Source organism: Abramis brama, assembly GCF_963993115.1.
Source record: "Abramis brama genome assembly, chromosome: 15".
Lineage (NCBI taxonomy): Eukaryota > Metazoa > Chordata > Actinopteri > Cypriniformes > Leuciscidae > Abramis > Abramis brama.
In genome coordinates this window covers 35,934,129-35,956,618 of record NC_139977.1, presented here as the reverse complement: position 1 = coordinate 35,956,618, position 22,490 = coordinate 35,934,129, and the positions used below count along the sequence as shown (strand labels likewise).

The 22,490-nt window shown below is 36.5% G+C and overlaps 1 long non-coding RNA gene across 1 annotated transcript; it reads right to left on the bottom strand.

Moving 5' to 3' along the window:
* Nucleotides 1-10,556: 10,556 nt before the first annotated feature.
* On the bottom strand, nt 10,557-14,140 carry LOC311096847. Its single transcript, XR_014609151.1, has 4 exons — nt 14,008-14,140; nt 13,682-13,872; nt 13,136-13,190; nt 10,557-13,032 (listed from the first exon to the last, which is right to left on the bottom strand). It is a non-coding gene; the product is annotated as an uncharacterized lncRNA (long non-coding RNA).
* Between the last annotated feature and the right edge of the window lie 8,350 nt (nt 14,141-22,490).

Sequence of the window (22,490 nt, the reverse complement as noted above, 5' to 3'; positions counted from 1 at the left end):
CTATCTTCGTAAAAAAGGTTAAATATTATTATTTTTAATGACATTCATGTGCAATGGGGAGAGTAATACAATATTTTCCTATGAACCACAGCGTGTTTAACACACAAACGATAAGTTCAGTTAAATTAAGTGAAATTAACAGTTTTGTTTTGATAGCTGGTAGCTTTATTCCTTACCCGTCGAAGTTTATAGTTTGAATCGATCTGCCATGTTTTTTTGTTTGTTTGTGTTTGTTTTTTGCATCTTTTATCCACACTAGTTCACTTTCTGATAATTTATTTAAGTGTAGACAAAGCTTCCATGCAGGATCTGGGTGCTTGCTGTGTGAAAAATCGATCGATAAACGGATATAGCAAAGGAAGTGCATTTAAACTCACTTGCGCGTGCACGCGAGGGGGAGTGCGATTTGTCCGGGGAGTTGGATTTCGGTAGGCTACAACACCGGCAACGGTAAATGGCAGTGAGCCCAGCCCACCCATCCGAGAAGTGTCAGCTCTTATTTTGAAAAGGGCTTATTGAGGGGGCGTGACATCACATTGAAGCAATACCCCTGATTGGCTGACTACACATGTGGATCGTAGTCACACACTCTGCGGAAAGATAGTGCCAAAAAGATCTGTAGATGTGTGCAGAGGGATCTGTGAATGCCCTGTGATCTGCAAACACAGATTCAACACTTGCATGCTGAGCTTTGCACAGAATGTGTAAGAATGTCTTTTTACAGTGGTTTGAAAATACAAGTTAGACTGTGTTTGTTTGCAAATTGTGAGGAGAGCATTTGTAGATTTTTTAATGGGAAAAACAGCGAAACAGTTGTGCCAAAATTCTGAAAACAAATGCAACACAATCTACAAACAAATAATGACCCTCATGCGCAAACAAATCACTTTGCATTCATTCAAATTCTGGTTGTCAAGTACAAGTCACTGATTTCTATATGTGAATCATAAAGAGTTTGTTTGCGGATTTTAAATCTATTTGTAGATCGCATTTTATATTTGTATGTCATGAAGAGTCTGTTTGTGGATTTTTTATCTATTTGTAGATCTTGTTTTACATTTGCGGATCATGAGGAGTTTGTTTGCAGATTTGGAATCTATTTACAGATTGTGTTTTACATTTGCTGATTATGAGGAGTTTGTTTGCAGATTTTAAATTTATTTGTAGATCTTGTTTTGTGTTTACAAATTGTAATATGCATTTTTGACTCATAGTCTCTTCATTTTCAATGATTATGGCATTATTTTGTCACAACAGCGAAACAATAATGCCAGAATTCTGAAAACAAATGTGACACAATCTACAAACAGAACATGATCTTCACCTGCAAACAAGTCACTTTACATTCATTCAAATTCTGGTTTTCAAGTACAAGTCACTGATTTCTATTTGTGAATCAGGATGTGTGTATTTGTGGATTTTTAATCTTTTTGTAGATCATGCTTTATATTTGTGGATCACACAGAGTTTGTTTGAGGACTTTGTATCTATTTGTAGATCTTGTTTTACATCTGCGGATCATGAGGACTTTGTTTGCGGATTTTTAATCTATTTGTAGATTGTGTTTTGTGTTTACAAGTTGTAATATCTATTTGTGACTTTTAGTCTGTCCATTTTCAATGGTTTTGGCATCAATTTATCCCCATAGTAATAGCCTAATAATATAACCATTCACTGAAAACCATTGAACCACATAAACATTCACCATACTATTAATAATAATAATAATAATACATTTTATTTAGAGGCGCCTTTCATGGCACTCAAGGACACCTTACAAAATTCATAAAAAAGACATTAAACAATCAAACCAGTACAGCAAAAACATTAAATCACATAAAAGCCTGCCTAAACAGATACGTTTTAAGACGAGATTTAAAAACTGAGAGACTAGAACTGTTGCGAACTTCTACTGGAAGAGAGTTCCATAAATGGGGAGCAGCATAGCCAAAAGCTCGTGAACCCATAGAAGTTGTCCGAGTGCGTGGCAGAACAAGTGAAAGTGCAGAAGCAGATCTTAGAGTGCGAAGGAGTATGTATATGAAGAAGATCTTGAAGATATGAAGGAGCCAAGTTGTTAAGTGCTTTGTAAGTTAAAAGTAAAATTTTAAAATTCACACAGAATTTAACTGGAAGCCAATGCAACATCTGTAAAACAGGAGAAATGTGTTCAAAGGTGGAAGTTTTGGTAATGACTCGAGCTGCAGCATTTTGTACTAACTGTAATTTATGAAGAGATTTGGAGGGAAGCCCATAAAACAAAGCATTGTATACAATAGTCGATTCTTGATGTTACAAGAGCATGCACAAGCGTAGCAGTACTCTTGAGTGAAAGGACAGGACGCAGACGATTTATATTGCGAATATGGAAGAATGCAGAACGGGTAACTCTATTAATGTGAGATTCAAAAGACAGAGTTGTGTCAAAAATGACACCCAGACTTTTGACCTGATTCGACAGAGGAACAGAACAGTTATCTATTTCCACAGAAGAGATATTCGACTTACTTAATGTATTTTTTGAACCAACAAGAAGAATTTCTGTTTTACTGCTGTTCAATTTTAGAAAATTACTTGAAAACCAATTTTTTAATTCACTTAAGCACTCACCAAGAGCAGAAGAGGGAAACTTTGAAGAAGGTTTAGAAGACAGGTAAAGTTGGGTGTCGTCGGCATAACAATGAAAATGGATATCATATTTCCTAAAAATGCTGCCAATAGGTAGAAGATAAATAATAAACAGAAGAGGTCCTAAAACAGAGCCCTGGGGAACACCAGTGACAACATAAGTGGGTTTTGATTTAAACTGTTTAAGTTGTACAAATTGAATGCGATCTGTGAGATAAGAACGAAACCAGCTTAAAGCCATACCAGTAATTCCAATAGATTCCAGCCTGCTCAGAAGTATGGGATGTGAAATGGTGTCAAACGCTGCACTAAGGTCAAGAAGTATAAGTATTGATAGAAGACCAGCATCAGCCGCTAGTAATAGATCATTAGAAATCATTAGAAATCTTTACAAGTGCAGTTTCAACACTGTGGAAAGCACGAAACCCTGATTGTAACTGCTCATATAAACTATTGCAAGAGAGATGTTCGCGATTAGTCTTTTAGATGCCATATGTATCCCCAAATATCATCCTCATGTGAGGGACACCATCCTAAAACGTAAAAGGCATCTTATAAACACCCAGTTTTATATCATGTCAATAATTGTCATCCAACACTACATCCAACCCCAGGCTATACACAGATGCAATCACCTGAAAATTAATCACCACCTGCTGTCACCATCACCACTTGTAAGCTCTTATCCTCATTCCTTGTTTCTCGTTCCTCTCCGTGCGATCGATCTACAAAGAGAAAATGTTCTGCCCAACTTAAAAACTCAGGTATCAAAATTTTCTCAGTTTTTAGTAGTTAATATGACTTAAGTTCATGTCCAATTTTGAGCTATAGGAAACTTGTATTTGCGATAATTCTAATAGCACATGTAGGTATAAAGCATAATTCACCCCAAATCCAAAAGAAAAATAAGAATTTTTATTCTCCATGAATATTAATCCCCTACTTAGGAATGGATGAAAATAAGCATATTTTCAGTAGCCTATAAATAATCGCTAAACTGTTTGATGAATCACTTTAGTATTGTTGAAAAATATTGAGGCTGACCAAAATATATTTACTCCTGAACATCAAGTTATTTAGTTTTCATAAACTTCTTCAACTCTGATATTTCAACCTCAATCTGATACTTTTTTTTTTTTTTTTTTTTTTTGCTTTGTTAGAATTTGTTTGGTGTGTTAATATTTCCTGGTAAGAAGAGATCTATTTTAATCTTAATAGGACCTTCCTGGAAAAATTAATATAGATTATCATGTGATTTCTGTTCTTCTGACACTGATACACTGAACTGTGTGTCTGATCTCATTCTCATCGTAACATTGAGTGTGTTTGCAGTCAGAACTCAACAGAGTTATAATAAATATCATCCTGTGAGCCAGCATCTCATTCTCATCTAATGTAGGACATTTGTTTTAGTGAAGTCATTGGATACATGCCATAGTTAAGACTGGAGAGAGACCAGCATTTTTAAAATGATAAATCCAAAAGATGTTTTGTTTTCACATTTTTTTGACCATGTTCACTAAATTCATCTCACATTTTCAGTCAATCTAGACAGAAGTTATCGAATGTTATCTTGTTTTGTTTTTATAACCATTGGCATTTACTTTACATTTATTTAGCAGACGCAAAATTAATATACTTTATTAATCCATCTTTATTTAGTGTTTGACACAATATAGATTTATTTACAGTAAATAACAAGAAAACAACAGTCAATGAAGCAAACAATTCAATTCAAGAGGAATGAAGAGGAAATACAAGTGATTGATCATAAAGAGGAAATAAACACAAGAAGTGCAGGTAATATAAAGTTTCATGTATTATTCAGAATAGTAAAGCTATCAGCTGTTTCTGTGGAAGAGTTCATGTCTGATCTTGTCCACCAGCTCTAATATCAGTCACTGAACCCTGCAGGAGTGAAACACAGTTTACTCTCTGACCTTCACTCATAGACATAAAGTACAATGTGCAAATAAACACAAACAGCTTAAGTAAACAGAAATAGTATTCATATTTATTTTTACAAGAGTAAAAATAATTTCATTCCAGTTAATATTTTCACTGAATATTTTCTGAAACCTTTATGACATTGTGTTCTAATCATAAATAATTATTGTCAGTGTAAATGGATATAGAGTACATTTTGTAAAGCTTCATCATTTACTGTATAAAAAAGCATGCACTATATGAAAAAATACAGTATATACAGTATAACACATGCATCTTTCATGTTTTAACTAACTATTAATAGATCTTAATTCATGCATTGCTTATGTGACTGAATTTGATCAATTTCCTGCTGGTTTTCTCAAGAGAAAACACTCTATCAGAACTATAACACAGCTGTCAGTATATCACAGGTGTCTTCATCAGTTCTATATAGTTTTTAACTGTATTTATTCTCTGTATATGAAGTGTGTGTCTCACCTCTTCTGTGACTCTGAAACATCAGAATGAAAGTCTCCAGGTCTGTCTGAATAATGAGAAACTAGAACACAAACATCTGATCATCTTCATGTACAGTTTATATAGCAGATGACATAACAGTTCAGGACTGTGTTTCCCGAAACCTTCTTAACGCTACGTCGTTCTTAAGTTACACCTTAAGCTGTATCTTATCGTTAATACGTGTTTCCCGAAACGTTCTTAGTTAAGTAAATCTTCTGTAAGTCACACTTTCGTAAGGTTGGTCTGGACCGCTCTTAGCTTTACCTTATCACTGTTGCAGGTCTATATGAAGTTTTAATACACCCAGACAGTGTTCAGTTAGGCTAATTCAAGTGTTTTCATGCAAAGAATAAAATTGTCATTACACTGATTGTTGTTAGATTTTTAATTATATTATTATACAATATTATTAATTTAATTAAAAAGCGCTTTTAAAGGCCAGTGAAAGCATAGGCTACTGTTAGTTAAGTCCTATTCGGATGCTAATATTGTTTCTCATGAGCTCCTCCGGTATTTTACACATTTATCCACATCTCCGAGTTTACAAGAAGAGATTCAAAATCCGCTGTTTAAATCCTTTTTGATCACTGCCGAGCACCGTACTTAAGATGTACACTTTTATTACTGAAATGCTGGAAAGTGTTTACAAGAACAATATTTCATCGCAGCTCCACCTCAGCGAACAAAAATAGGAAAGAGAAGAAAGCACATAAATAATTGAAATGGTTATTATGGCAGCAATATATGATACAATTTTAAAATATGTCGGCAAGGCTATTATAGGCTAGTATAGTTTGGATTATATTTTATAATATCCAATAGTCCTAATAAATGTAATTTCAACTATTTCTGAAGTGCTTCTTTTATAAAGAACACCGCTTTCTCACATAAACAGCCCCTGCACGAGAGAATAGTTGATTCTCGAGTCATTGATATCAGCAGATTCAGCAGCATCTCCACGGACAGCACCGGGTAACGTCACAGGTAAGAAGGAATATCTTAAGCAGCTTCCTAAGGTATAGATCGGGGAACAAACACGCTAGCAGTGGTATACCATCAGTTAAGTTATACCTTAAGAGTCTTCGTAGCGCGCTAAGAGACAACGTTATCGGGAAACTCAGCCCTGTTGCATATACTGACAAATGATCACTCATTGGAATATATAAATCCTGCAAATCCTGTTTCAGGATCTTTGGATCCATCTGTAAATAAAACAACTGATTCTGGATAATGTTCCTTAAAATAATTCTGGACTATAAACCATGTTGGAAGTTTTACCGAATTATCTTTCAATTCCTGCTGTATATTAAGGTCAACATTTGGCAAAGGGAAAAACCAAGGACGAATGGAAGAAATTTAAACTGTATTACTGAACTGGTGTAATCCTACATTTAATGCCTTTGCATTACCTATCCATCCTAATCTAGTATAACTTGTTTCATTATGTTCCCAGCATTCTGTTAATACATTTTTGACAGGATGTAACTCATTATGTCCCTGGAGATTACCCCAGTATGCCATCATTCATTTCAATCTTCTGATTCTTAAAGGCATTTCTCCCATGTCCACCTGCATCAATGATACCGGAGATGTTTTAAATGATCCACTGCAGATTCTCAGAGCCTGAGCTTGCAAAACATCTAATCTCTTGAGGTTTGATTCTGCTGCTGACATGTAAGCTATACTTCCATAATTAAAAACAGATCTCATGTATTTTGCAGAGACTTGCTCCCCATTCCATTCCTGATAAACAACGAAGTATGTTGATGACCTTTTTACTTTTGTCGTTAACTTTATCCAGATGAACTTTCCATGTCAGTTTTCCATCAAACCAAACCCCAAGAAACCTAACAGCTTTTACCTGCTCCAGAGGTTGCCCATAAAGCTTTAAAGGGGTCATATAATGGTACATGCACTTTTACAAGTTGATTGTACTGAAATGTGTGTTGGCAGTGCCTGTACACAACCATCATAAAATGATAAAAATCCATCCAGTGTTTTTTTTTTAATCTCCTTATATGTTTTCCCCGTCTCAAATCAAGCCGTTCGATCTTGTGACGTCACAAAATCGACGCCCCTCCCACGATTGTTGATTGACAGCAGCATTTCAACACAGACCCGCCCTCGCTCGTGAGCGAGCTGTCAATCATAGTCCGCATTGTTGATACGCTGGAGCACTGTCTATGAGCAGAATGGCGTCTAAGCGATTGTAGTGTTCTGCTCTTGGGTGTAATAATGAACACAGCATCATTTTGATGTTCCTAAATCCAAACCGCTGAAGACGCAGTGGCTGAGTTTTGTTTTCGAAGGGAATATTCCCCACGATCAACGTCAATGCTTTCAAGTTTGCGCGAATCATTTCACACACCAGACTGCTTTATAAAGGAGGGTCAGTATAAAGCTGGTTTTACTAAGAAGCTGCTCCTGAAAAAAGGATCGGTACCAACTATTTGTGTTCCTGCTGCACCTCCAGAAGAACTGAAGTGAGTGTAACGTTTTAATAACCTTTATATTAATATTTATATTAATCTTTGCAAAGTGCTAGCACGCTTCACGATGAATGCGGCTAAGGTTTACACTCAGGGTACATTACGGCATGTTTTCTATGTACAACGTTCTCAATATAATTCAAAATCCCACGTTTATAATGAACAACGCGTTATGGTTATTGTGTTATTACAAACTGTGTACGCAGGTGTTAAAGTTAACGTGGTAATTCTACACTAAGCTTACTTTTGTAGATGGTTTATAACGGTGTCTGTTACTGACTAAGAAGTAATGTAAAAAAAAAAAAAAAAAAACAGTTATAACTGCATGGAGATGAATGGTAACACAAAATTCTTAGGTGTCCTTCAACTACTGTCCTGACGTGACCTCATGTTAGTGCTTCAGCCCTGACAGTTGTACCTAACACTGCATAGATAACGTTACACATCACTGACAAGCCTACATTTACCGAAAAAAAAAATCCATGACCATTAGCTGTAACATCAATCGGTCAATGAACTAACGTATACATCAGTAAACACATAGCGTTCGTATCTCACTACTCTACCCTGCCAGTACATACAAAGATAGATCAAAGTGACATTACGTTAACCAACAATTCAGAAACGTCCTGCTCGAGCCATAGCCTAACTGTCGAACTTCTTCGGGCCATCATCTTGTTCCAGGTCCGACTCCGGTTCAAATTGATACGGCTGCACAGTGTCCTCAGAGACTCCCGCTGCCATTCTTTCTCCAAAATATCCCCTCAACTGTTGTCAAGGCAACACTCCAGTGTGTCAGGTCAAAACGCCCCACAGAACAGAGGGGCGGGGTGAGCAAAGCTCATTATCATTTAAAGACACATGCACTTAAATGGCGTGCTGAAAAATTGGATGAGGATCTGGCACAGGACTGCAAACACAAGGAGAATAAATAGAGCTCAAACAAGGCAGGTAATGAGGGAGGACAGGTGAGGCAACTGAACCAATAGTTAGATAACAAGAAGGGTGGGGTTATATAATACACATGCACAAAGAACAGGCATGACAAGCCATGAGCTCACACTGAATAAAACAAACACAAGAGCAGATGGTTAGCGAACACAAGTTAGGAATTTCATAATTACTGAGCATAGAAGAAAAGGCTTTCCAAATAGCTGATGTGTTACAAGCATTTTCTATATGTAAAGACCATCCATCAAAAATTCAAAAATTCGTTTATTAAGGACCCGGTGTCGCTTTGAGACATCACGTCGCGATTGTGCGCACACGCTCACAAACTAGCCAGTCCTGAAATAGTCAGAGGGTGCAGTGCAAGTATTTTACCCTAAGCGGCCGCTCACTGCTGACTCATAGGTGTAATTTTTTTAATAGTTGCAAGCTTGCAACATGCTAAGTCAGTGATAGTCAGAAATCGGAAGGTCTCCTCAATGATGTGCCTCATGCTCCATTCATAGTGCCTTCGGTTTGATCTATCCTGGACAGAGATTTGCAGAAACACCAGACTACACTTTAATCTACTAAAATAATGATTTCTGAAAAATGCAGAATAAATCAAGATGTAACATTTATTTGTCAGGTAAAATGTATCATGCCAATTACACAAGTGATTAAAAGCCAATTCAGAAATAATAAATACATGACATAATTTACTCAAAGATGACTCTAAGAGTAAGCAATGCATTCCTGACAGAGACACACAGTGGTGTGTGAGTGTGTTTACAACACTGAAACTTGTATGGGGGATGATCCTGGTAAAGGGTCCCAAAGACTGCTCTGACACCTCGCCTTAAATACCCAGACCAGAACAAAAGGGTTATACAAATATTTTTGGGTCAATTCATGTCCCCCAGGGGGTAACACCTGGTTTTGGGGGAGAGGGGAGATATCTTGAAGAGAGATCACCCAAAGAGGAGAACCGGATTCTCCTAAGTTCTCAATCTTTCTCATTAAACCAATGACTGCAATGAAATTAAGACCATTTTACCAATCGCACTGAGACACTTAAGATGATACCAAACATGAAAAGGAAAGACAATAGATTCATAAGATACACCATATGTGATATATAGACATTCTTGGTGAACGTTTGGTGACTTGACTCAGGGGGAGAGGAAGGGTGGAGGAAGAGGAAGGGTGGAGGAAGAGGAAGGGTGGAGGGAGAGGAAGGGAGGAGGAAGAGGAAGGGTGGAGGGAGAGGAAGGGAGGAGGAAGAGGAAGGGTGGAGGAAGAGGAAGGGAGGAGGAAGAGGAAGGGAGGAGGAAGAGGAAGGGTGGAGGAAGAGGAAGGGTGGAGGAAGAGGAAGGGTGGAGGGAGAGGAAGGGTGGAGGAAGAGGAGGGGGGAGAGGAAGAGGAAGGGTGGAGGGAAAGGAAGGGTGGAGAGGGAGAGGAAGGGTGGAGGGAGAGGAAGGGTGGAGGGAGAGGAAGGGTGGAGGGAGAGGAAGGGTGGAGGGAGAGGAAGGGTGGAGGGAGAGGAAGGGTGGAGGGAGAGGAAGGGTGGAGGGAGAGGGGGATGCAGAGATAAGGAAGGAAAAAAGTTTGTACAGGGCAATGTCCCGTGCTCTTTCTTACATTTACATTACATTTACATTTATTCATTTAGCTGACGCTTTTATCCAAAGCGACTTACAATTGCTATATATGTCAGAGGTCGCACGCCTCTGGAGCAACTAGGGGTTAAGTGTCTTGCTCAGGGACACATTGGTGTCTTACAGTGGATTCGAACCCGGGTCTCTCACACCAAAGGCATGTGTCTTATCCATTGCGCCACCCCACCCCACCCCACCCCACCCCACCCCACCCCACCCCACCCCACCCCATCCCATCCCATCCCATCCCATCCCATCCCATCCCATCCCATCCCATCCCATCCCATCCCATCCCATCCCATCCCATCCCATCCCATCCCATCCCATCCCATCCCATCCCATCCCATCCCATCCCATCCCATCCCACCCCATTCTTTGAGATCTTCTGTCCAGGGTGTGTTTTATTGCTTTATTGCAAGGGTGAGTTTTGTCTTAGCAGGAAAATCAGTTCTTACAGTTTGTTTTACATGACCTTTCAGTCATCTGATATTAATCCCGGATTGCATGAAAAAAGATAACCTGGTCTGCACAGTAAATCTAATTCTCTACATCTAGTTTTTTTGTGTGTGATTGTACAGACAAAGCAACACTGATCCTTTAGAACAGCAGATTCATTCACATCAGATGAGTTTATGCTTCATGATAAAGTCATCCTCATTCAGCTTCAGATCAGATCAGTCTCTAACCTGAAACTGAAGCCCTTTGAGTTTAATAACTTTAATAACTGCTAATCTTGTTAATCTGTATTCAAATGAATAAATATACAATACAATAATGGATTTATTTTATTTATAATGCCCTAATCCTGTCATGCAATTGATATTCTAACACATATAAACCTAAGTCTACTGAATGCAGTCTTAATACAATGTTTTTATTTGTAGAATCATTTTAAATATTAATTAAAAATAATTTGTGTGAGTCCTTTATAGCAGATGATCAGATCTCTCAGTTGTTGATCTGCTGTAATACTGATGATCATCAGAGCAACAGTTAATGTATCGTATCAGTGTTTCTCGATCTGCTTTTTCTATCTTATATGCATGAGTGTGCAGTCTGTGCTGCTCAGATTGCCATTTCCTCTCAATCTAGTGCATTTGTACGATTGCACATGCCACCGGTTTAATATTGTGTCAGAGAAACATTCTGGAGTTTGACTGTGAACACTTTCAGTTAAAGAAGTCAATCAATAAGAGAATTTCACTGAAATACAGTTTGACAAATTAATCCTCAGTGGATCCTCCCATCAATAGCTTTTCAGAGCAACTGAGTCTTCCAGAAGTCTAGGCATGATAAATAAACCTGTGGTTATGAGTGATGACTCAATAGGGAATTTTCAATGCAAGCAAAGACATGACACATAAGTGACTGAGTCAGGGTTGTTTTTAAACATAGCCTAACCGGTGTCTGGGTTTTTTCTTTTTTTTTCCCCTTGCAATGAAAACGGCACAGAATAGAAAGGTTGTGGCACGGTAGACAAAGCGCTGTGATAATCCATCATAGATATTGTTTTAAAAATTCTCTCTCTCGAGTGTAGAAGTCATCATCTTCATCAGGGTTATAACATATAACATCAGAGGTGTTACAAGCTGCTCATGTCTGAACTTGTCAATGGCAGAAAGCTCATGTCAGTTTGTAAGAACCTTACAATGCGAAAATTCATTTTTGTTATATAATTCTACAATACAGTTGTTGCAATACAAAATACACATTTGATCAAAAGTAAACTTTTACATATTGGCTGTTACATTAATACTTGAACATACTGTCACACAATGTTATGTTTATATGCACTTCTTTTGAATCTGCACATGTCAAGAAATTCTGGTCAGAAGTCTTGAGTAAATTAACGATCCTAGACCTCAATATTTCCTCATTCCCCTCTGACAGAGATCTGAATGCATTAATCAATACACTTCATTCAGTAAACTGGAAAGACAGAACTAAAATATCTAACACAGTATTGGCTCAGTTTACTATAGAAACCTCAACACTAGGAAATGATCTGCCACACTTAGAAATAAAACAATTCTGTCTTGTACAACATTAAATACAAAAACAATCAATACAAATACACTTGGTTTTCAGTGACCTTTGTGCTTGAGGTGTTATGTATTTAGTTTGATAGATCTGTCTCTTTGTTTCTGTCCTGTGTTTTGTATCCCAGTCCACTTGCAATTAATCATATACATATGTAGGCTACATATTTTTTCATAACTATGAAATGTTTGAATAGTAAAAAAAAAAACATAATACAGCAACAATTACTGTTTTATAAATGTATCATACAGTTAATACTGTGATTACACATCAGTGATCGTCAGATTCTTTCAAAAAATAAAAAAAAATACATTAAAGTGTTAGTTCACCCAAAAATAAAATATCTGTCATTAATTACTCTCACCCTCATGTCGTTTCAAACTCGTAAGACTTCCGCTCAAATGAAGATATTTTTTATGTAAATTTGGACTAAACCGCTCATTTCATATGGATTAGTTTTACTACTGTATCTCTTTATGAACTTTTTGAAGCGTCAGAGTAGTAGTTGCGTATCTATCAATGGAGGGAGAGAAATCTCAGATTTCATCAAAAAGATCTTCATTTTTGTCCCTAAGATGGATGAAAGTTACGGTTTGGAACGACATGAGGGAAACGGTGAGTAATTAATGACAGAATTTAAATTTTTACCCTTAAAACCCATTTATACACATCTTATTCTGTAACAGTTTCTGTCTTAACCATGAACGTGATATCGGTTGATTATATAATATTTGTATAATGTCTATAATAATGCTAAAAAATAAACAATATAAAACAATCTCTTTTTAATCAGTGACTGAATATTAATAAATATTTTGCTGATCAGGTAAAAGGCACTGCACCTGTTTGAAGAGAAAACACTCTCAGAACTTTAACACACACAGTAACTGTCAGTAAAGTATAATTTACTCTGTTTAGTTTGTGTATGTGATTAGTGTGTGTCACCTCATCTGTAAATCTCTCTGAAACATCAGAATGAAACTGTCTGGATCTTGAGAAACTAGACAGTAAAAACAGAAACGTCTGATTATCTTTATAGTTTTATATAAGTGGATGAATAGTAAAGTTCAGGATTGATTTGACACATTCAGACACCAGAGAAGATAACTTCACATTGACTTGAAATGACCGTGGTATTCCTGCAATGCCAGCCGGCTGCAGTTTCAGGACTGATCCTATAGTTGTTTATATGTATTAGCAGTTTAAACTAGTTTATAGCACTTACTATTAAAGTCTGTATTTCATTTTTCATCAGGAATGATTTAGTTGTTTATTTGTATTTAATTGATATATTGTCCTAACCCTTAAACATATCCATTGGTAACACTCTTAAAGTATTTCACATAATTTGTTTCAATAGATGAGCAACTATTCTGGTTTTAAATTCAGTTTTCTTGGAAAGAGAATATTTCCAGTTTCGTCTGATGTGTGACACACTTAAAGTGCAGGAATATGAAATATGTGTAACTGTGTTTTATCTTAAATACTCACAGTTTGGTTTTCCACTGTTAATGCTGTTCCGTCTGACTCGTCTCGTACTCCTATTTTGTCCCGGATCAGCAGTTTGTGTCTCATCATCTTTCTTTGTCATTTTCCTCTTTCTCTCTGGTCCCGATATTCAATTCTTCTGCAGTTTGTGATTCTCCACAGATCTTCTGCCATGCATTCATTTCTCTTAAATTCTGTTTATGCAGACAATAGAGGTGCAATGTAAGAGTTAAAGTTTAATTTTATTTATTCATTGCAAAACAGATTTACATTTCAGTTTCATTTTGAGATTTCAATGCATTTTTTTAAAAGAATAAAGTAATTTTAACCTTGTAAAAAGAATCTCCTCTGCAGCTCTGAGATCTCTGTTTGTGCAGTCTGAGCTTGAGAGGTTTTTAGCTTTGGAGAGCAGCTTTAGACACGCACACACACACACACACACACACACACACACCCTCTGTCAACTATAAACCCGGATATGTATGCAGAATGTGACAGAAGACCATAAGATATTACTGATCAGTTTCAGGATGTATAATTATACTGATCTGAATACACAAGGGTTTGGTCAAACAGTTTGTGTTTTTTTTACTGACTGATACAAGAAGAGACAGATATGAGACAGCCAGTGGCAGATGGCTGTTATAGTCATTTAATGATGGTGTCGTAGATTTTTCTTAAATCTAACTAAGTCCTATCTCATCTGACCTAAATCTACCGGGGCCGTCTCCAATCGACGATCTCCCTGGGCCGTCTCCAATCGACGATCCCTAACGTCTCCAATCGACGCTTAATAAACACCTGGGCCGTCTCCAATCGACGATCCCTAACGTCTCCAATCGACGCTTAATAAACACCTATTTATCTAAACTATCTCACCTGCTGCGCAGCAGAAAATGACAGACAGACTTCAGCAAATGTCCTTTGAGCTCTTTATTTACGGCCGGGAGAGTACTCGAGCAATTCTCAGAGAATCTCTCTCAAGAAAAAGAATACATCAGGTTTTTATAGGACAAAAATACAGACACATCAAAATAAACTCAGCATGACTAAAATCACTAACATATCGTCACCTTCCATCAATATGATTGGTTCAATTTATAAAGCAAGCCCCTCCCTTCTTTACCCTCTGTTACTGGCATATGCAAAATCATCAAAAAAACATTGTACAGGGTTAACAGTCAGTTGATTACTCAATATATATATCATGACATAATGCAGGCTAAAAACAAAAGGTTAGTAAGACCTGTTCCTAAAAGAAGAAGTAAAATTTAGTTTGTTATTTTTTTAGACCTAGAGGAGGAAGTTAGGTAAGTGTTTGTCATATGTTAGACTCAAAGGAGAAGTCAGGTTAAAAGTTTAACAAGTTGAATTAAGGTTAGAAGTTTAAGAGGTTAGATTCAGAAAAATTAGTTTACTATCTTATTTATTAAAAATCCACCACAATGGCAAATGCACAAATTCCTGAAATAAAATTAACACTATTTTTTCTTTCAAAATATTAATTGAATTGACACGAAAGACACGAAATTGACACGAAATTTAGTCAGGCAAGCAGATGCAGTTATTGGCTATTGATATTCTAAAAATGACCAAATATTGGTCTGACATGTATTCATTCAGTCATTATATCAGGGCTCAACGCCAAGGATGTTTTTCTGCTGGCCCAGTGGTTAACAGTTTTACTTACAATTTACCACAGTAAAACCTACCAGCCTAACTAAGATTATTAAAAACAAGTAAAGAACAAATAATCAAATTACAAGTAATAGCACAAATAAATACAATAGAACAAAGATCAAGTACAAATTAAAGAAATTAAATGAACAGTGCTTTTCAGGTCTAACAGTAGTTTTCAGAAATTGAATAAAGTAATCTAAAACAACACTGCATATAATCTAAACTGAACATTAAATAAAGATTGGTTGAACTTTATTTTACAGTACGTGTACTTGCGTGTAATTAGTGTACTTACCTAAGAAAGTACTGGGCAATATATGTATTATATATTATTTAAGTGCATGGGTTAAGGTATATGTATGAGGAACAGGACTGTAAAATAAAGTGCTTCCTGAAGATTAATCATTGTTTAAGTTTAAAAAGTTACTCAGTCAAGAGCAGTGAGTGATTTTTTTCTTTGTCTTTTGTTGTTTGAATAACATTAAAAACACAGACAGCGGCAGGAATATTAGGCTGCTGTCACTTTAAGAATGATGCACATCCAATAAACTGATATTATGTACACATGCGTTGTCATTCAGTTTAGACATAACTGACTATGTTTACTAGAATCCTCCATTCCTTGCCAAGGAGAGAATTTTTACATAATTTGTGTGAATTTCCGTGTTCAAGCACAAGAAGATGAGAAGGAAAACTCAATTCAGTGTTAACGCTGTCTGAGACATGGCTTTCTGGGGGTGCGCTTCGGATATGTCGAGTTTAGTTCTCTTTTGCTTCTTGCGCTCGAATATTTAACTTGCAATGTTAAAACATGTGCCACTGATAAACTTCTGTGACGATGCAGAACTGGTCGGGACAGTAACAGTTCCGTCAACCCTCGCAATCAACTTAAAGGGATAGTTCGCCCAAAAATGATATTTAAGCCATGATTTACTCACCCTAAAGCCGTTCGAGATGCATACATCAATCTTTTTTCAGTCGAACACATTTTCAGTTATTTTAGAAAATGTCTTGGATCTTTCAGTGGTTATAATGTGAGGCAATGGGGTCCAGCTGATTCAAGTCGGAAAATGTACATGCATCCTTCACAAAAATAATCCATCCGGCTCCAGGGGGATAAACGAAGGCCTTCTGAGGGTAATCCGTGCGGTTTTGTCGTAAAAATATACATATTTAAAACTTTATAAACTAAAATAACTGGCTTCCGGTGGCGGTCGGTGCGCGTTCACAGAGATGAATGCTGGCGTATGACGTATGACGTAGCGTAGGAAGCGTCGTGACGTAGAACGAACGTTGAGTTTTGTTTTGCTCTGCTCTCTGGCTGCGCTGTCACGTTCGTTCTACGTCACGACGCTTCCTACGCTACGTCATACGTCATATGCCAGCAACCATCTCTGTGAACGCGCACCGACCGCCACCGGAAGCCAGTTATTTTAGTTTATAAAGTTTTAAATATGTATATTTTTACGACAAAACCGCACTCTCTATTTATATCTCATATATTTATTTAAACCATGTCCACACAGACGCGTTTCAGCCTAAGCCATCATCAGTGTGTGGTGTGAAACACCAAAAGGTTTGCTTTTTAAACACCACAGGTGAACCCCATTATCATATACCGTCAGATTACCAACATTGTAGAAACACACAAGGAATAGCTTGTTTTCATATGACGTCACGTCACTGCATTGCCATGGCGAGAAATGCAGATGGAGGGCAGGAAGTGATTTGTTACATTTAGGAAGCACTATAACAAACTCAAAATGCCGATGTTTTGCGTCGTTTATGGTTGCTCAAATCGATTAAACCACGAGGAGTTTTTATCGTGTACCAAAAGTTGTTGTTCATAAGGGGGAAAAATGCAAGAAATTGACCGAAAAACGCCGGAAAAAATGGCTTGCAATTTGCAAACCTACGTCTGCGGTCGGGAGGAGCCGAATCGTAAAACGCCCGTGTGTGCAGTGATCATTTCGTCAAAGGTGAATTAATACAATTTATGTGGCTATGTTTGTGTAACGTACCATTTTCCGAACTTTGTAAAGTTAAAGTAATTGTTTCTTCTTTTCTTTGAGTTTGTAAGTTACCCCTGTAACTGAAGACAAACGTAACGTTACAGGCAGATCTTTCAATTCAGTTGAAAAATCGCTCCTCTTCATAACGTAAGTATCACGTCCAACATATGTTTAATTTTTTTGTTATATTTTTCGCTTGTAATAGCGTCTAAAGTAGTACAGTTCGGACTTTCCTCCATCTCGTCCATTCCGCTCTTCACTTCCTGCCCTCCATTTGAATTTCGCGCGTCATCACAATCACGTGACTGCAAACCACCTATAACACAACAAAACAGGCCATAGATAATGCTCACATGTAACCCTTATGAACAATTACCAAAAAAAATAAAAAATACAAGTAAAAAAATAAGAAAATAATAATAAAAGAAAAAAATAAAAGAAAAAAATAATTAACAGATTAAATAAATTGAACACAAATTTAAACATAAGTATATGACCGTTTCCTTTCTAAAGGTTAATACAAATCTCGACTCAAGATGATAATGGGGTTCACCTGTGATGTGTAAAAAGCAATCCTTACACCACACACTGATGATGGCTTAGGCTGAAACGCGTCTGTGTGGACATGGTATAAATAAATATATGAGATATAATTAGAGAATGTGGTTTTTCATCTTTATTTGATAACTTCTTTATAACTCGCACCCATAAACGGTTTGGGAGTTGAGCGCGCCTGTTCTCAGTAACCTTTAATAATACCAGCTGATAGGGTTCTCTGTATGTTTACAGCATTATGTGAGATATATATTTTTTCTTGAGAAAAAATAACATGTAGACAATCTACTGCAGCCTAACTAATATTTATCCAAATGAGTCAATATTGAATCAAGATTGAAATCAAATTCCAAGAATTCAACTGAAAGTGAAAGTTGTGTTAACCCTTATAATAAAAAAAGCAGCCTACCAGTCATTGTACCATGTAAACATTGTAACATGTTGTCACTAAACTTAATACAATTCTTTCTAGTTACTAAATGTTTTGACAATCACAATTACACCTATTGTGATGCAAGCTGTTTTTTATGCACTTTTATGATGGATAGATACACTTTTATGATGGATAGATGCACTTTTATGATGTATAAATGCACTTTTATGATGGATAGATACACTTTTATGATGGATAGATGCACTTTTATGATGGAGAGATGCACTTTTATGATGGATAGATGCACTTTTATGATGATATAGATGCACTTTTATGATGGATAGATGCACTTTTATGATGGATAGATGCACTTTTATGATGGATAGATGCACTTTTATGATGGATAGATACACTTTTATCATGGACAGATGCACTTTTATGATGGACAGATGCACTTTTATGATGATATAGATGCACTTTTATGATGGATAGATGCACTTTTATGATGGAGAGATGCACTTTTATGATGGATAGATGCACTTTTATGATGATATAGATGCACTTTTATGATGGATAGATGCACTTTTATGATGTATAGATGCACTTTTATGATGGATAGATGCACTTTTATGATGGATAGATACACTTTTATCATGGACAGATGCACTTTTATGATGGATAGATGCACTTTTATGATGGATAGATGCACTTTTGGGATGGTTAGTTGTGAGGAAGAGCTTTAGTATGTGCGAGTGTGTAAGTGTTTGGTGTTATTTTGAGGACCCCCTCGAAAACGAGATGTTCCATCTTAAGGGGTTATCCTCCAATAAAATGAAATGAAAATGAAACTTTTATGATGGACAGATGCACTTTTATGATGAATAGATGCACTTTTATGATGGATAGATGCACTTTTATCATGGATATGTGCACTTTTATCATGGATGGATGCACTTTGATGGACGTCCAAAAACAAAAATTATATTTATATAGTTCCCATTATAAAGTTGGAAGAGCCAGGACATTTTTTTATAACTCTAATTAGGCTATATTCGTCTGAAAGAAGAATGTCATATGTGTGTGGGTGAGTAAATCGTGGGCTGTTTTATTATTTTTGGGTGAACTATCCCTTTAAGGCCTTTGAGTTTGCATGCAGTGAAATTTTTATTTATTTATTTTTTTACATTTTTTGTTTGCCTTTTAGTGGACAAACATTTATCTTTATATCAAAAAACTGAATTCTGTGTAATGCAGTTGCTATTCTTCTGTAGTCTCGAATTAATCAAATCTTCAGAACTGTCCAGAATTCACTAGTTATGTTCCAAATACCAGCTGAATGCAGGTTAACTGTAGTTTCTATATTTAAGTCCTTATTAATTAGAAGCTAATTAAAACAACAGTGCTGTGTTCGACATGGATCAGTTTATAAAGTCCTTATATATTTAGTTGAATGTGATCACTTTGTTCTGCCAGATGAACAGAAAGAGTGAATGAAAATAAACCCTTAAATCTACTCTAACAATAGTGTTTTTATTTTTATTAAAATATTTTTAGTATTAATATTTTCTATGTGTGTTTGAAAGGCATTGAGGTACAACAGCCATAAAACATCACTTATGATTCAGTGTCAAATGTTGATGAAGAGTTAATGAAGAGGATTGTAGGGTGTATTTTGTTTTATGTTTTATTATGATATGATCTTTTATGATATAAGCCACAACATGAAGTAAAATCTAATATTTAATGTTTAGAAGAATGTGGTTATAACTTAAAGTTAATAAGACTTTATTACAATAAAAGGGCGATAGTAATGATTTAATAATGTAATGATAGTAGTGTCTGTGATCATCAGTAGGTGGTGCTAATGCAGTTTCTACACAAACACACACTGAACACTGAACCTGATTCACTGTAACACATGATCATCAAACCACTGAGAAACACTGAAGAACAGCTCATCATAAACACTGAGATATGACAAACACTGCAGTCATTCTTCATCACAGTATATACAGGATACAATTTTAATCTCACGGTTACAGCACCAAGTAGGCCTCTGTGGCACTGTCCTGGAGTGGTTTAGATCCTACCTGTCTGACAGAACATTTCATGTTAAAATGGCTGAGTTTGAATCCCGCCCTGCTCCACTGTCATGTGGCGTTCCCCAGGGTTCAATTTTAGGTCCCTTGCTTTTTTCATTGTATCTGCTTCCTTTTGGGTCTATTCTTAGAAAACATGGTATCTCTTTTCATTGTTATGCAGACGACTGCCAGATTTATGTACCCTTAAAGCGACATGACACCTGTTCAATTACACCTCTTTTAGCATGTCTGGAGGATATTAAAGCATGGATGGCCTTAAACTTTTTAAATTTGAATGAAAAGAAAACAGAGGTGATAATGTTTGGACCTGGTGGCTCATGTGAGACCCCCCCTGTTGAGCTGGGTCCTCTAGCCTCGTATCTTAAACCCACAGTTTTAAAATCTTGGTTTTAGACTGGACAGTGATTTTAAACTGGACAGCCAAATCAACGCCACAGTCAAATCAAGTTTTTATCACCTGAAACTGGCAAAGGTGAAACCTTTCCTTTCCAGGCAGCAGTTAGAAACCGTAATCCATGCCTTTATTTCTTTACGGCTGGATTACTGTAACTCCCTTTATTTTGGACTCAGTCAATCCCTACTCGCACTTCTGCAGCTGGTTCAGAACGCTGCTGCACGGGTTTTAACCGGAACCCGGAAGAGAGAACACATTACTCCCGTCCTGGCTTCACTCCACTGGCTGCCTGTGCATTTTAGAGTCCATTTTAAAATCCTCTTGTTTACTTTTTTAAAGTTTTAAATAGTCTTGCCCCGCCTTATTTAACTCAGCTACTCAACCGCTATACTCCCTCCCGGTCCCTCCGGTCGGCTGACCAGCTGCTCCTGGTCGTCCCCGGATCCAAGCGGAAGCTCAGAGGGGACAGGGCCTTCTCTGTTTGTGCTCCCAAGTTATGGAATGCCTTACCTTTAACCATTCGTCAGGCTTCCTCATTACCGATTTTTAAAACTCTTCTTAAAACTCACTTCTACACTTTGGCCTTCAACCCAAACTGAGACTTGATCCCATTTGCTAGTATTTGCTCTTAACTGTCTTATTTTGATATAGTTTTATTGGGTTAGATCTTTCACCCCTAGTTTATTATTTTTATGATATTGTGACTGTTATTTATGTCTTGGTTGATGTTTTTTTTTTTTGTTGCCCTTATGTACAGCACTTTGTTCAGCTGCTGCTGATGTGAAAGCGCTTTATAAATAAAGTGATGATGATGATGATGATGAGGATAGTGTGAGATATGGATTCATAAATATGTGGTTACATTTCCTTTAAATGTCAATTTAGTAACATTAAATATGCACATTTATACAAAATACTATATAGATGATAAAGAAAGATATATAAAATTCAACGAAAAAGTACTAAAAAGCTTGTAAACCTTTTAAATCGCTTCATTTATAGTTTTCACTTGTGTAACTTTTCACAATACACATTGTTCAAAGTTATACTGATGATTTTTATTGACACGGTTAATGTCTATTGATCTTCTCTCAGCTGTTGATCTGCTGTAATAGGCTACTAATTATAGATTTTTCAAAATCATGCACTTTATTGTATAATTTATTATTATTATTATTATTATTATTATTGCAGATTGTTCAACACAAGACAGGGAACATTCAACAACACAAGACAACCACCATGAACACATGATTAAAGGTGCATTGTGTAATATTTAGGAGGATCTGTTGACAGAAATGCAATATCATATACATATGTTTTCAGTGGTGAATAAAGACCTTAATGAACTGTCATGTTTTTATTACATGAGAATGAGGCATTTCTCTCTGCACACACTGCGGGTCCGCTTACATCGACATTCTACGGTTTCTACGGTGGCCCTGAATGGACAAGCGTGTTTCGTCATCACTATGTTGTTCTGTAAAGAAGCAAGCTAAAATCAGCGGATAAAACACTGACACAATGATGAACAAGTAACAATAATATTCACAATAACATATCGTTTTACTAATAATAAATAATAATATAAATAATAATATAAAGAATAATAAAACCTAATTTCTTAATTTATCTTTGTAAAAAAAACTCATTGCTTAACTGGCTACTCTAGGTGAGCAAGGTGAGCAACTACTTG